The sequence below is a fragment of the Neopelma chrysocephalum genome, unplaced genomic scaffold, assembly GCF_003984885.1.
Source record: "Neopelma chrysocephalum unplaced genomic scaffold, ASM398488v2 Primary Assembly neopelma1_357, whole genome shotgun sequence".
NCBI lineage: Eukaryota > Metazoa > Chordata > Aves > Passeriformes > Pipridae > Neopelma > Neopelma chrysocephalum.
Window position 1 is genome coordinate 171,875 of NW_020898021.1, and position 12,723 is coordinate 184,597.

A 12,723-nucleotide genomic window follows, 5' to 3' on the forward strand; every position below is an offset into this window, starting at 1 on the left:
GGAATCACCAGCTTCTTAAGACAAGGAAAATCGCGTGGATAGCGGATCGCGGCTCTGGGCTGGTTCTGCATTTGAAGGATCAGACGTGCCTTTGAGCCACCCTCACCCCATTACAGCCGTGCCGGAATTCTCACCGTGTCCTGGTGAGCCCCGGCCTCGCCGCAGCCGGTGTGAGCCCCGCTCGGTATCGGCCGGCAGCGCTGTCGAGCTCTGCTGCGAGCGGCCGGTGCCAGGCGCGGGCAGGGCTGGCCCCGGTACCGGGCAGGGCGGACAGGGCTGGCCCCGGTACCGGGCACGGGCAGGGCTGGCCCCGGTACCGGTCCCGGTCCGCGCTGGGCGGGGGCTCTGCGGGCGGGCGCGGCCGGCAGGCGGCGCTGTGGAGCGCGCGGAGGCTGCGGCGGGGCGGGAGCGGCGCGAGCGCGGCGGGGCTGCGGCGGGGCGGGGGCGGTGAGGGAGGGGGGGGGGGGTGGGGGGACGGGAGCCGGGGGGCCCAGCGGCGGCGGGGCCCAGCGGTGGTAGGGACTGGGGGCCGTGGCGGCCCCGCAGCCCGCCCGTCCCTCTCTGCAGCTCTCCCGAGGCGGCAGAGCCGGGGCGGCCGGCGGCGCTGGGAGGGTGTGGGCGCTGCTCCCGCCCGTCCCCGGGAGGAGCTCCGCGCCGCGCCGCCCCCGCGGGTCCGGGAGCGGGTCCGGGGCCGCGGCCGCACCGCCCTCCCGCCGCAGCGGCGGGGCCGGGGCCGGGCGCTCCCGCAGCGGGACCCTCTCCCCGGCGCGGCGGGCGAGCCGCACTTTGCAGACGGTCCCTCGGCGGTGTCCGCAGCGCCGCGCAGGCGCCCCGCGCTCGGCCGGCCCGGCGGGAGCGGAGCATGGACGGGACGGTGAGCGCAGCGCGGCCCCCCCGCCCCGGCACCCGCGGGAGCTCTGCCTGCGGGACGGCCCCGCCGGCGGCGGCCCGGGCACGGACCGGGGCAGCGCCCGCACGGCTCGGCCGGGCAGGAGACCGGCGGAGCCGGGGCAGAGCCGGCGGTGCCTCCTCCCGCGGAGCCGCAGCTGGAACACCCCGACGGCTGCGGCGCCGGTCTCTCCGTTCTGCCCCGCGGACTTGGCTTTGCGCGGTGCAGCCCCCGCCGAGTGTCCCGGCGCGGGCCTCGCGTCCTCGGCCGAGCCGCGGCTTTGCTGCCCCGCAGGGACTTGGCTGGCTCGGAGGGGCAGAGAGGGGGAGCCCAGTGCGCATTTACCGCTCCCGAATGCGGGCTGCAGGCCCGCTCGGGAGGGTCTTCTTTAGCAGGGACTGACTTTTCTGCGGGAGACATCATCACTCATCTGGAATTGCCCATCCTGCCCTGACACGATCCTCTGGAGAGGAGGGGTCCTCCTAACAGCCTGTCCCTGGAAACACTGCACGCCCAGCGCTTCCCTGTGGCCAACTGACCGCTGCCTCCGATGCTCCAGGAACAACCAGCCTTCACACAGGAGAAGGCAGCTTTTGAGAGAGAGCACTTGTCTCGCTGCCTCTAAGCTGCCCCTCAGTTCTGTCTTCAGGGGGAGATACATGTCCCAGATGTCCTCTCAGGACTAACTGATCCATGCCTGTAGGAGACTGATGCTCTGCATGGCCTTCCAGAAGATCTTCCTGACTTCCCACACATACAAACCATCTCACTGGTGCCAGGAGCTTGCTGCTGGAGATTGCTGCTCACTCCCTCCTGTTCCCTGAGGCCTGAACTCTCCTCCATTTACTGCATCACCATGGCCTGTGGAGGGTTCCTGTGTGCAAGTTGCTTCTGGGAAGACTGAGGTAGAATTGAAATGGGGGACTGAGGAGCAAGCAAGGTTGTCTACCAGCTAGCATGACCTGGGAGAGAGTTTGTGCAGTGTCCTCACCTGCTGCTGTCAGCACTGCCCTTATTGGAGAGACTGGCTTCATCCCACTGCCCATCCAAGGGAGTCCTACAGCTTCTGAAAATACCCAGTTCCTTGGTGTTGTCTCAGGAGCAATCAGTGACCTGCTGTTTTCCATGGGAACACCAGTCTTCCCTTGCTGAATCCCCTGACCCCTCTCTGAGGAGGAAACTTGCGGCCTGGCCTTGCCCCTGAGGCAGGGTGAGGGTGAGATTCCCAACACTCAGCCTTTGCTCTCCTTCTCCTCAGTGCTGCAGTGATGTTCCTTTCTGTACCTTGTGCACTCTCCCTTCTCACTTGCACTGCCTCCACTGCGGTGTTTGCCTCAGCCCCTGCTTGCCTGGGCTCTGTCCTTCCTTGACTTCAGCTCTGTTTTAGCAGAACTCACCATGATCTTCTTTCTGCCCTTGGTTCTTCCCTTGTTCTGACCCCGCTAGACCCAGAACCTTGGTTCTGTCCCTGGTGGAGTTCTCTGTGCTTGTGCTGCGTGGCACTGGCCGGGCTGGCACTGTCATGCTCGTACTTCCCTTTCTTGCCTGCCTGTTCTTTGACCAGTTGTGTCTAACTGCATGCCCTAGGTATGAGCTGACACCCGGGAGCGCTGTGCTGGTGACACCTGTTCTGCTGTAATCCTGCTTTTCTTCATCAGCTGCAGCACAGAGCTGTCAGGAGCTGCAGGGCTTTGGATGTGCACATGCAGCTGGCTCAGCTCTTCCCAGCTTCTTTTCCTTCTTACTCTGGTTCATCTTCTCTGGGACCTATCATAAGTATGCAGACACTGAAGCTGTCTGAACTATACCCTAAATCTGTGGGATCATTAGTTCTCCCAGTCTGCAGCACTCTCACCATCCTACTGGGGCAGCTGATGGTGGCTGCTGAAACGCTGCAGTGTTCTGGTAGCCTTTAAGGAGTTGATTTCTTTAAGGATGAAGGCAAGCAGACTTGGCTGATGCTTCTGAACTGGCCTCCCTTCCCAAGGGTGACCAGAGGTGTCTGATGGCAGAAACACAACTGAGAACATCTTTGTGAGAAAATACCCTTGCTTCTTGGTGAGGCCAGGCAAATTCCAGGGATCCCCTCCAATCCTACCCATCCTATTGATCTCATCAGTCTTCTCAATATGTTCACAAGTTGTAGGCAAGTGGTGACTTTCTGCATGCTCTTTCCAATCTTCTCAGTTTCAGGCTGGCTCTCGTGGGGGAGTTGAACAGCCCACATGGATTGGCCAGTGCCTGGGAAACATGGCTGTCCTGGCAGCCTGGACGTGCCCCCGTGTGCAGGGTCTGCAGAGAAGCCCTGAACCACTATGGCAGTTGCATCTCCCCTTTCTTGCTTTTTCCCCCTTTCCCCCCCCAAGTTGTGCTGCTTTTGAAGTGTCCCATGAATTGATGCTGTTCTAGGAAATGTTATTTATACTGTATATTATTTCCCTCTCACCCAGAATGTGCTTTCTTTTTTTCAGAGTTGGATCCAAATGCGTCCTCATCCTGCTTGCCTTAGAGCTGATGCTGCTTCAGGTCATTGAGAACATCTCCTACTAATTCAGCATGACATAATATCTGGTCTCCTGCCCTATCCACAGGATAAGTTTCTTGCTTCTTCTTGGTCTATACAGATGTGACTCCAGGTGTTCAGCTGTCTTGTCTGGTACAGGTAGGTTTTAGCTCTTTGAAAAGTGCCCTGCTGTAGTTGGGAAGGACGTGTCTGTGCTTTGTATCAGGGCTGGAAAATGTTTGCCTTTGGGCTTATGGGAAATGTTATGTTGTGAATAAATCCTGAATTGTCAGCTTGCCTAAAGGACCTTAGCTGGTGTTTTGAGTAGCCAACTACTTCTGTGATAGTTTGTGGTAGTTCTGGCAGGAAGATGCTGATCTGGCAAAGTAGACTGGCTCAGAGCACGTGATGTTGGGGGATGCAGTTGCTAAGAGGAGTAGTAGTAGCAGGAATTCTTTGTGGTAATTCATTACTCCATTTGCCACAAGTAAATGTGATTAATTCCTGTCAGGTGCTAATTGTTCTGTAGGGTTCCCAGCTTCTCAGAGCAGGTTTAAATTAGCTCTTCCCAGGTGGTATAGACTTCTCCAGTATCTGCTGTTGTTGGATGAGCACTGGTCATCTCCATGACAAGGTGCTCAAATCTGCCACTCAGATATTTATTTTCTACCATTAGTTCCATTCTTCATGTTGCTTCCACTGGTGACTATGCACCTGTATCCATCTGTCTGTTTTCCCAGCCGGTACAGGCATGCCTGGAAGGGACTTTGTTTTCTCACAGCTGGATTGGTGACTTCTCACATTTCACAGCCTGCACAGGTCACCCCGCTGGTTGTGTAAATTGTCTGGTAGAAGAAATGCATTCTGTTTTGCTTTGGAAATAAGTAGCTTGGGTTATAACTATTTTATTTTTCTATTTTAAGACACATTAGGCTTGTTATTGTGACCTGATGTGGCCTTTTCCCCGCAGTACTGCACAGCCAGCTGCAGAGTATGCCCAGTGCCCAGTGCTGCTGCCTCTGCCTGCGTGGCTCTGGGTGAGCCAGGGCAAGCCTGGCACAGAGGTACCAGCCCCAGCCTGCCAGGGGGAACTCAGGCTAATTTAAGGACTGTGTGCGCTGAGTCAGACCAAAATTTCCCATCTCTAACTCGTATTGGAGGTGTGGAACAGGAATAGGAAAATGAGGCAAATCATACAATAATTTTTTTCTTGCACATACATTTTAAGTTTTTGCAGTCATCTGTGGAATAAACAGTGTTAGAAAATCCCCCGTATTCCTAGATATGCTGGTTAAATGGTAAGTTATCCTCATTGGAAGGAGTTGTTCCAGTTTTCTGTGATTATCTTTTTTGTCACAATTCTGTCCTTTTCTGTTCAGCTGGGTGTTCCCTTGGATTCTAAGTCCAGGGAGGATTATAGGACCATTCACTTTGGCACGTCCTTAATGGCAGTGGGTACCTGTGAGCAGCTCCCAGCTGTCCCTGAGGAAGGGTATGCTTTTGGAAAGGCAGTTTGGCAATTCTCCTCATTGAGGTTCCAAATGATTGAAAACTGACGGTATGAGTTTCCAAATGATTGAAAACTGAGAGCTGCTTGGCAGGAGGAGAGACCAGACAAAAAGGGGGTGACTGCAGATGTTTGGTGAAACAAACTGGAAGTAAAGACAGTGAGAACAATAACCTGGTAACCAGGAACTACTCTTGTGATTTTTTTCACTCGTGTTTGCACTTTTGGATGGTGTTGTGTTCAAGATGAGCACTCAGTGTCAGGCAGCAAACGTGGCAAAAGGCTTCTTCTAGCTGACATCTGGGAAAGTTTCTTTCTTTTCCAGTTCTGACATCCTACTCTTATTTCCTCCTGTTCCTGTACCTATCACATGCCATGTTCTCTGTGCCCATTGGCTTGTTAAGAATCCACTGATGTTAAAGTTAATGCAGAAAATACCTGCTCATGTATATTCCTGCAGAGAGTCCACAATTCTCACTGGAATCAGAAGAGCTTGTGTATTAAAACTCCTTTAGCTTTTTGATGAAGGTAAGGTATTAATGGTAACCCTCAGTTCTCTCAATCACTCAGAGCTCTTTCCTCTTCCAGTGCAGTGTTGCCACATCAGTTTCCAAACAAAGTGCTTGGACTAAAACCTGGAATTTGCTGGTCTCCCCTTAAACTGAACAGCATTCCAGGAGGTTATCTTTTCTGGAAAGATGCATCTACAGGAATTGAATGGTTCTTAATTTAAAATGTAAAGGATTAGGAGTTCTAGTGTTATAGCCAAGGAGTTATCCAGGTTTTGCATTTATGCAGAAGTGTCCTGAGTGCATTGAAACAAGCAGATATCTACAATTTACATGCCTTTTCTTCTTGCTCACAGGGTTGTGCAGTGTTTTCTATAACACTGTCATAGTGCAGATCTGGATCTCTTTCCCCTCCCATGATGTGGGGCGCACCAGTCCCAGTTCCATTTCCAGCTGAGGAACCATTTCCGGTGGCAGAGGTGGATGGGGAAGGGGTTACTCCAGCTCCAGGGGTTTCTTTGGGTCCTGGACACTGGAGGGGTTAGGTGCTCCCTCTCCCCCCACCACGAGGTCCCATGGCAGCCACAGACAGCACACGGGACTGGGAGAGGAGGCCAGAGAGAGCATTTATTGATGGGGTGGTTCCATATCTGGGGTTTGGAGGATTCACAGAGTGACCAATTACAGGGTCAGGGGCTCACAGGACACCCAATGGCAGGAAGGGGTTAACAGCCAATAGGAAGGGGTTAAAAGAGTCCAATGGGAAGAGTTCTTGATCTCTTCTCAGGACATTCCTGAGACAGGGATAACACTGGTTGTGGGGGATTTTGGGAAGAAGAACATGAGTTAGCAAAGAGACTACAAAAAAGCCATTTTGAAACATGTTTAAACCACAGTTTTCTCATATAATGCAGATTTACTGCTACATGCAGACACTGGCTAGTAGGTCCTGTTCAGGGAATATTCCTCAGAAGTCAACAAGTGAGGTGTGTCTGATTTTTGTGAATTGACAGTCTGTGATGCCCTTGTTTTTGATGTGTGCTGAGTAAATGTGAAAGTAACAGTCACACTGTCGTTCCTGTACCTGGATGTATTTGAGAGCACTGGCAGCTCAGTGCTGGACAAGGGCCCCATGAGTTTTCTGTAAAGCTGTTTGGGTCCTCCTTCCATTTTCTTAAAAACTCTATTCATTGGTTCCAGTGTTTGAGAGACAAACTTCTGTCCTTTCCAGTCTGGCCTCTGACAGTCCCGTAGGATCCTCTGTTCTCTGCTCTGTTCTGGAGTCCCCCAATCTCAAGGTAAGGACTGGGGAATGAAGTCTTGCCCATTGTAGGAGAAGATCAGATCCCAGACCATCTGAGGAACCTGGACACATCCATGAAAGCTGATGAAACGCATGCCAGGGTCCTGAGGGAACTAGCTGATGGTGAATCCTCTCTCTCCCCAGTAATATCCATCAAAGAACATCCCATGACTGTAGAAGCTGAAGCCCTGAAGCCGAGTGTTGATCTACACTGCTCATGGTCCTTTACAGATTAATGACTCTTACAGCTAAAAGAGACTTTTGGATCATGTGACACCCATATTTTACTGAGCACTAATGGATTGCCATATGTGCTTACTGTGACCCTTATACTTCCCACAAAGACAAGCTGCAGTTTGGTTAACTATTGGAAATTTAAAATTGAATATACTGCCTGTAGACCTTCTATCAATGGAGGGTTTAAGGACTTAGACAAATACTTGTTAAGAATGGCTTTGACAGGTCAGTACTGACTTGGGGCCAGGAAGGATTTGAAGCTCTAAAGGCCATGCCAGCCCCTCTGCTTTGGTTCTGTAAATCCCCTGTTTGTGGCAGTGAGGCTGCCCTGAGGGCCAGGGGTGAAGGTTGGAATGGTGTCACTGACCTGTGAGGAGAGTGAGCCCTGCTGTGCTCCCAGCTGGCAGCTGCTGTGTGGCAGAGTTTGTTCATGTCATCTCCTGTCCACTGGCTCTTGTTCTGTCTTTCTTTTTCTATCTCATTTTATGGCTTTTTATCATTTGGGATTTTGTGACTGTACTTATATTGAATATCCTTAAGTGCTATCACTGCATTCATATCTCAGCTTTATGTTTAGATCATTAAACATTTTGCATTACTTAAATCTTTCATGGACAGCATTTTTCAGACTTCTGGACTGTACTTGGCACTACTTTATTCAGTGTTCCAACATGGATTTCTCTAGTGATTGAAGTATACAGAGAAACTCATCCTACTGTCCTTGCTTTCTGCTCTTCATAAATCCAAAGGTTCCTTTGGCTGTCTCTGCCACAGTGTGGCACAGAGTGGCAGAGTATGAGTTGTTTTCCCACTGTGATCTCCACTTCCTTTTCACATTTTCCACTTTTCAAGACATGATCTTCCGCTTAGAGGGATGTTTTTCATTCTTTGTTCTCAGGTCGTTCCTTGCCTTTAAACACACTTTGAATGGATCCATCTTAGTAAGGTGGCTTGATCCAACAGTTCTGCCCTGCACTCCAGTTCATTAGAAAGGACTTTGTATTCATTTTCATGTGCTGAATGACACTGCTGAGTGTTGTCTGACTAGTTACTAACCCTTCCTGTAACTACATTTACTGTTTAACTTGGGCTAGAAAATGGGGGACATTATTGATATATCACAGCTTATTTGTAATCAGAAAAAACCAGTCTAACAATACCCAGTCATCTCTCTAGAATGGTCTTTCAAATCCCTCATGATTAATGGGGGATTCATTAATGAGGGATTCATTATTGATTAGTAAGCTGCCCTTCAGAAGCACCCTGTTAGTTCCCAGTAGAGCCTGGCTTTCGTTCCGTGGGCTTTTTGCTTTACAAAATTTGTCATTGTTCTCTTAATACTGAGCATTACAACTCTGGATATTCTCGTATGAATGAAAGTCTCTAGTCCAAGGGTATCCATTTGTGGTTTGTAAGTAATCCTTGTGCCAATTTTGTGCTTGGTAGTCCAGATCTACCTTAGAAAGGAAGCGAACCAGTGTGGACTGCCAAAACCAGCATCCCTGGGTTTCCCTGGGATCCAGGGGTGTACACAGACCAGCTGGGGCTCAAGGCAATATGGTGGGACATCTGCTGTCATAACTGTGCTGTGGACTGTCTGGTACTTTTAGTCTCCAGCATCCTCTGAAGTAACTGGTGGTGTGTGTCTTGTGTGCCTTGTGGATGTTTGACATGTACAGATTTTGCTGAGTGCCTCACAAGGTCAAAAACTTGGATACTCCTTACCTAGTGTCCTGGGTTAAAAAGGGTTTTCCCCTGGAGCTGGAAAGTGGTTAACTCCAGGGGGGTGGTGTTTCTTGGTGTTGACCCAATCAGCGCCCCTGCAAAATTAAAACATATCACACCAGAGCAGAGAAGAAGGAGGATGACGTAGCTGGAAGAGGGGCAACCATGGTCTGAGCCATGAGGAGGTAGGGGCCAGCGAGCCCTGTGGGGGCCAAAGCCCTCAGCCCCCTGGCTGGGGCTGCAGGAGCTTGGAACAGTGTTAAACTGGGCCAAGTACTGTAGCTAAGGGCTGGAGGAAATTTCCTTGCTGTGAGTGGGCAGCAGAAGATGGAAAAGCGGTGGCAGAGACAGCACTGAACTGTGGCTGAGACAACACTGAACTGTGGCTGAGACAGCACTGAACTGTGGCTGAGAGCCAAAAGAGGCAGCAAGCAGCGAGATGGCCCAGAGCCAGGCTGGGAGATGCAGAGATGTACCTGCAAGGAGGGAGAGCTGGCAGCAGAGCAGAGAAAACTCAGCAGAGACTGGTTTTGGGGTAAGACTGAATTACTTTCCCAAAAACCCTTGGAAACACCTCTTAAAGGGAGGGGGTGGACTTCCATTTGAAGGGAGTCCTGAAATGCAGCAGCACCGGAGAGAGGAGCTGAGAAGCTCAGAGATGTTCTGAAGCTGGATCAGAACAGGTTGGATGGAATGTGGAGGAGGTGGCCTTGCCCACTCTGGCAGTTTGAGCCAGAGCAAAGGAGCTCTGGTAGGACACCTGGGGCAAAGACTGAACTGAGAGCTGCCCTAAACGTTCTGACTCAGGAGGAACTTGAATCTCCTGAGGAAGGGACTTTCACGGGATGCCCTGCACTTCCTGATGTGACCGTGGTGAAGCGAGTTTTGTCCCTGCTTTGCAGCCCACGGGAGAGAGACCTTCGGTTGGAGGTGAAGGGCTGAGAGGAGTGAGAGAAGACCCCTTGTATTGTAATGGAGAGAGAAATCTTCCAGCTACGACTGCTGCATTGAAGAGGAGAGACACTGCTGCCCTGAAAGTGGAAAGGATCATTCCTTCTTCCCTTCTGAACTTTTATTGGAAGGAGAGGAGGGACTTGGTCTAATATAAATATTGCTTTACCATAGGAGAGATAGTTAGGATTGTGTATATAATGTATCATAGTATTCATTTAAGTAATAATTGTAATATAATTCCCTTCCCCCCATACTGAGTCTTGTGTTATGTCTGGAAAACCCTCTGACACTGAAGCAAATTGTGGGAGGGGGGCTTGGACTTGGAGATTGGATTTTTGGGGGTCTCAAAGTATGACACCTAGTAACTGCTTTTTACATCTTCAGTGTCTCTTGGCAAGTCCTATGGCAGTTAGTGCCCCAGGCTGACTATTTTGCATCAAAAAGCTTTTGTTGATTTTGAACCTACTGTCCTCTGGTTTTGTTGGTGGTCCTCTAGTTCTTCTGCTACGAGATCATGTGCTCCTTTCTTCTCAGTGATAGTCTTAATTCTGTATGTTTCCCCCCTCCTCTGCAATGTAAACAAGCATTTTGCTTCAGTTCCTCTTCCTAAGAGGATTTTTTTGTACCTGGTCTTTCCATATCTGTATGGTTAGTAATTCTGCTTTTAGAGATGTGACCAGCACCAGCTGCAGTGTGATAAAAGTGGGAGAGAACTACTGACTGATACTGTGTTCTGTGATGTCTTCTGTCAGGCTCTTCAAAGCTCAGATTTTATTTTCTGAGTGAATGCTTCTGTCAAGGCTGCAGCCATTCTCATCTGTTAATATCATTAGCCATGTAAATTGCACATGAAGTTGTAATTAGTGAAGTCCTGTCTTTTGTCCCAAGGGTTGGTGTGTTAGCATGCCAGTGCAGGTGAGGAGTCAGCGTGTCTTCTGTAGAGACAAATGGTACCTCATGAGTCTGTTACATTCTTGTTCTGTTCTCTGTTGTGCCCCTGTTTTATTAGGATTAGAATTCTTTGTTAGGTCATATAAATATAAGAGTGGGCCTGTCAGCATATTGTACTTCCATGTTTTGAAAATGCTCTTGTGGCTTCTGGCTCTTCAGATTGCACAGTCACATAGGACTCATCTTCCCTCTCCTCTTCTTTCCCTCCTTGAACTGCTCTGTGGAGGCCTGTTCCACGCATCACATCTGGACTCTCTTTGATCTGTGCCTGCTGCACAGCCTGTTGTCCCTGTGCACCTCTGCTTTCAGTCAGAGCTGGCAGCTACACACTTTTGCATCAGTATGGAAATGTCACCTGAGTGCTTGTTGGAGCACTCGGCTTAAGGAGGGCTCAGAAGGCAGAGGAGCAGTGCTGGGCTAGGAAGCAGAGCCTTGGAAGAGGTAGGAAAATACAGAAAAGGATAAGTGATAGAGGTAGAGGTAAGGAGCTCTGGTGAATGACCAGCATTCTGGAAGTGGGCTTGGGGGTTGTTTTGACATTAAATACAGATTAGGAAACAAAAAACAGCAGCAGAATATGGCAGAAGTGCTGTGGAAAAGAGCTGTACGTACAGAGAGCTTCTTTATCCAGGACAGCTTAACCTCTTTTGCCTGCCTGCCACCTGCTCATGCTCCTGTTGGAAAAAAACGTAGGAAAAAGAAATGGTGGGAAGTAGTTTCAGTTTGTTTAGGAAGTACTTTTTGGCTTCAGGAACGGTCTGAGGTTCAGCAACACCAAGTGCCCGGGTGCTGTCCTTGGGTCAACACAACCCCCTCCAGGGGTTGGCTGGGGCAGAGTTGCTGTAAAAGTGCCCAGTGGTGCTGGTGACAGTGGCTGGACACGAGCCAGGTGTGCCCAGGTGGGCAGGAAGGCCAATGGCACCCGGGCTGTACGAGTCTCAGTGAGGGCACAGGCCCAGGGCAGTGCCTGTCCCTGTGCTGGCACTGCTGAGGCACCTCCTCAAATCCTGGGGGCAGTTCTGCACCCCCCACAAGAAGGACATTGAGGGGCTGGAGCGTGTGCAGGGAAGGGAACGGAGCTGGGAAGGGGCTGGAGCAGCAGGAGCAGCTGAGGGAGCTGGGGGGGCTCAGCCTGGAGAAAAGGAGGCTCAGGGGGGACCTTCTGGCTCTGCAACCCCCTGACAGGAGGGGGGAGCCGGGGGGGGTCGGGCTCTGCTCCCAGGGAACAAGGGACAGGAGGAGAGGGAACGGCCTCAAGTTGTCAGGAAATATTTCTTTACCAAAAGGGTTGTGAAACCCTGGCACCAACTGCTCAGGGAAGTGGTGGGATCACCGTTCATGTAGGGATTTAAAAGACATGTAGACGTGGTGCTTGGGGACATGGTTTAGTGGTGGCTTTGGCAGTGCTGGGCTTATGTTGGACTTGATGATCTTGAAGGTCTTTTCCAACCTAAATGATTCTGTAATTCTGTTCTGTGATTAGTAACTGGACTGTGTTCCCTTTCACTCTTAGGGCACTGTACTTGTTCTAGAAATTGAGGGTGGAGAAGGGGCCTCTGCTGCCAGAAATGCCAACCCTTCAGGCTCCATTATGGGACATGCTACCCACTGCTCCTTTGGGCCCAGTCTCAGCTGTCTCTCCTTCCTAAACATCAGGTATATGGGAGCAGAAGGCCCCTGTTCAGTTGCTGCTCCCTCCCCAAATTGCAAATCTTGACTATCAGTGCAGTTTTTTCAGAAGGATGGGGAAAAAAGTTGTGAGGGAGGAAAGACTGTGAAAAGGGACGGGGTGGCACCAGCAGTGCAGTGGGCACTGTGTCCTGTGGCCCAGGGAACTGCCTTGCTGCTCCTGCGTGGCTGTGGCACAGATCCCACCTCAACCGAGGTCCCAGGCTGTACAACCTCTCCCTGGTGAACTGGCCCAGGTGGCCACAGAGCAGCAGTGGGGAACTGCAGGGGCAGCATCCGTGCTCACCCCCCAGCTGTGCTGACCTGGCCATGCTGACCCCAGCTGGATGGACCTGCAGTGGCCGTGCTGACCCCAGCTGGATGGACCTGCAGTGTCCATGCTGACCCCAGCTGGATGGACCTGCAGTGTCCATGCTGACCCCAGCTGGATGGACCTGCAGTGGCCCTGCTGACCCC

General features: G+C 51.4%; 1 protein-coding gene across 3 annotated transcripts in view; it reads left to right on the forward strand.

The window, feature by feature from the left end:
- Positions 1 to 775: 775 nt before the first annotated feature.
- Positions 776 to 12,723, forward strand: part of SMARCD3 (SWI/SNF related, matrix associated, actin dependent regulator of chromatin, subfamily d, member 3) — a 71,732-nt gene continuing 59,784 nt past the window's right edge. Inside the window, exons 1-2 of one of the 3 annotated variants that reach the window (XM_027705831.1) lie at positions 776 to 874; positions 3,361 to 3,551. The gene's annotated coding sequence lies outside the window, so the exon portion shown is untranslated. Of the gene's footprint in view, positions 875 to 1,195; positions 2,106 to 3,360; positions 3,552 to 12,723 lie in introns of those variants that run through there. The other 2 variants (XM_027705830.1, XM_027705832.1) reach the window with 2 other exon arrangements.